Below are 3,885 nucleotides of genomic sequence, written 5' to 3'. Positions count from 1 at the left end.
TCTTGTGTAGAGCGCGTCGAAAAATCAAAGACTTGTTTAAAAGACTGGAACATATCACATGTAGGTCGACCAGTCCAGAATGACCTAGTCTGACTAGGAGCAACCCTTTAAGACCTGCCAGCAGGTGTGGGCTTCGCTCTCAGCCAATCCTGTGATGGGACTGTTCATCCCACACTACAATCTGTACATGTACACATTGGTGATAGAATCTGTACGATCACACCTTGTTTATTCAATTTGTTCTTTTTTCTCTCTTTTTCTTTGTTTTTATATTTTTTGTAATTAGCTTTTTTATATATAAAAATATATACCTAGAATTGTGTATGTTTTTGGTATAATGAATGTTTTATTAATTTTGTGTAACTATCATTTTATCAAATTGTATTTATTTGTATTTCTTTATTTAGAATCAAATAAAAATATTTTAAGAAATTTATTTGCACTACTTACAAATCTATTAACAAAACATTTGTAAGGAAATTTAGAGTAAAACATGGAAGTCTGCAGACACTGTGATTGAATTAAAAACACAATGTTGGAGAAACTCTGGTCAAACAGTGTACTTTATATAGCAAAGATAAAGACACATAACCAACAAGGTATGCTCATACCTTGATGAAGGGCTACACCATGAAACATTAGTTATGTATCTTTAACTTTGCTATATGAATTACACTTTGACCTGCTGAGTTTCTCTAACATTGTGTTTTTAAAGAAAATTTAAATAGGTCATCCCTCTTGCTTTCTTGCGATGGCTGACTCCCACTGGTTTGTGGGAGCTGGCAATTAAAAACTTCTCAGGATTCAGTCTGTCAGCAAAGCAAAAATCTGACTCCACATATTAATGGTACAAGAATTAATCTTCAGGTTTCCACTTGATCTTGCTGGTGCCAGTGAAATTGAACAATTGTTGCTGGCATCATTTGAGTTGAATTTGCTATTTTTGGGTTAGGACCGAACTGGGATGGAATTTTGCACAACCATTTCAATGTTCTCAGGTTGTGACACTCTCTTGTGACAGAATTGCATTTCTTTGTCAATCATTAGATAACAAGAGAAGTTTAACTCTTTCCTAAATTCTCATTTTCCTTGGCATTTCTAAGTAGAATATGGTGACTTTGGTGTCCCTTAAAATATATCCTTGGAGATGCTGGATTTTGCAACAATGCAGCAACTTTCAGAGTTTGTTATTATTTTCTGCTAACTATTTGAAATTCTTTTTCTTGGGCAGTTCTTTGGGATTGAAGCTAAAATGCTTCCCCTTCTATTTTATGGGTTCTGAGGTGACTAATGAGGATAATGCAGAAACCACAAATACTGCTGCAGATGGGGCAGTTGGGGACATAATTAGCATCTCCTCTTCCTGCTGTTTATGCAAGGCCCTCTGTGTGATCCAAATGCTTGGCCTCAAGGTTCTTCATATCACCCTGAAAGCTCCTTCTCCACTTTGAGCAATTGTAGGCCAGAGATTTCCAGGAGTTGTTGGGAATGATGCATTTATTCCATTAGGCACATCCTTGATTCTTCTTTCCTCTGACCAGCTGGTAATTTCATCTCATGGATCAGAAGAGAGTGTATGATTTGAGAGTCTTTGCATTCAAATGATATAGACTGGCTTAACCAGGGCATCATTACTGGGGAAGTTGACCTGAATGAAGAAGGCATGTGTCCTCATGAATTGGAAGACTTTGTAGGATGTCAATAATATTTTCTTTGTCCCATGAGATGCCTGTGGTTGAGATCACTGCTCTCTGGTGGGCCTTGATGATTGTGCCAGTTCTGAGGTTTTGATCTTTTAATGGCCTTTTGCCAAAGTCCATACAGCCAATGAATTTTATTACCTCTGTCATTTGCAGGGCAGTATCTCCTGAGATTTGGGAATAGTTTAATATTTTCCAGGGTCCCGCCTTGAACCTTTTGTTTGAAGGAGAATATAATACCGTAGGGTAGATTAGAAGATGCCCTTTGCTTTGTGAGTGTTGAATGGATGACTCAATCTCTCATATACTTCAACGAATGCTTGAAAATTGGTCTCTAGTTATAACATCTAAATGGTTGCCATTCTATTCTTTGTGTTACTATACTACAAAATTCCACTTGAATGAACCTGCTTTTGCAAAGCCTGACTTTAAAGAGTTTATCATCAAGTAGCACAACTTCTGTTTGAAAAATAGAACAGTTTTTTTAATAATTTTTTATTTTTCCACACTGTGAACCATATCAACCAGAATACATACAAACATTTCCCTCTTAAATATGCACAGTGGAATTTTCTCCCCTTTCCCCCCCCCCAACCTTCCCTCCCCCCTTCCCACCCTCCTCCAAAACCAATAAACATTCAACATGCACAATACAATAAAACCATTAAACAATGTCATCACACAATGAAAAATAAACAAGAAAAATGTGTCATCTACTTTTACACACTGGGTCCATGTACGGTTCCCAAATTTGTTCAAATAATGTGACTTTATTTTTTAAGTTGTATGTTATTTTTTCCAATGGAATACATTTATTCATTTCTGTGTACCATTGCTGTACTCTCAGACTCGCTTCTGATTTCCAAGTTGACATTATACATTTTTTTTGCTACAGCTAAGGCTATCATAATAAAACTTTTTTGCGCTTCATCCAGTTTGAGGCCTAATTCTTTACTACTTGTATTACTTAGAAGGAAGATCTCTGGATTCTTTGGTATGTTGCTTTTTGTGAATTTATTTAATATCTGATTTAGATCTTCCCAAAATTTTTTCACTTTCATACATGCCCAAATTGCATGTATTGTTGTTCCCATTTTCTTCTTGCAGCGAAAACATCTATCTGATAATGTTGGATCCCATTTATTTAACTTTTGGGGCGTGATATATAACCTGTGTTACCAATTATACTGTATCATGCGTAACCTTGTGTTTATTATATTCTTCAGAGTTCCAGAACATAATTTTTCCAATGTTTCATTTTTTATCCTTGTGTTTAAATCCTTTTCCCACTTTTGTTTGGGTTTACAGCTTATTTCATCATTTTCCTTCTCTTGCAGCTTGTGATGTACTTGTTCGTTATAAATCTTTTAATTATCATTGTGTCTGTAATCACATATTTAAAGCTGCTTCCTTCTGGTAATCTCAGTCTCTTTCCCAATTTATCCTTTAAGTAAGCTTTCAGTTGATGATATGCAAACATTGTACCATGAGTTATCCCATATTTATACTTCAATTGTTCAAATGTTAATAAATTATTTCCCAAAAAACAATTTTCTATTCTTTTAATTCCTTTTCTCTCCCATTCTCTAAAGGAAAGGTTATCTATTGTAAGAGGGATTAGCTGATTTTGCGTCAATAATAATTTTGGTATTTGGTGATTTGTTTTTTTCCTTTCTAAGTGAATCTGCTTCCATATATTGAGTAAATGACGCAATATTGGTGAGCTTTTATATTGTACCAACTTTTCGTCCCACTTGTAAAGTATATGTTCCGGTACCTTCTCCCCTATTTTATCTAGCTCTATCTTAGTCCAATCTGGTTTTTCCCTTGTCTGATTAAAAATTTGATAAATACCTTAATTGTGCTGTTCTATAATAATTTTTAAATTTAATAACTGCAAACCACCTTGGTTGTACCAATCTTAATTTATCTAATACTATCCTCGGTTTCCTTATTATTCTCTTCAGTTCATTAAAGAATTTTTCTGTTAAGGGAATTGGTAATGACTGAAATAAGTATTGTATCCTTGGGAAGATATTCATTTTAATGCAATTTACCCTCCCTATCAACGTTAGTGGTAATTCTTTCCAATGTTCTAAGTCTTCCTGCAATTTCTTTATTAGTGGCTGACAATTTAATTTGTACAATTGTCTTAAATTATTATCTAACCAAATACCAAGGTATC

Source organism: Narcine bancroftii, chromosome 3 (assembly GCF_036971445.1).
Source record: "Narcine bancroftii isolate sNarBan1 chromosome 3, sNarBan1.hap1, whole genome shotgun sequence".
Taxonomy (NCBI): Eukaryota; Metazoa; Chordata; class Chondrichthyes; order Torpediniformes; family Narcinidae; genus Narcine; species Narcine bancroftii.
Note: the sequence above shows the minus strand (reverse complement) of the source record.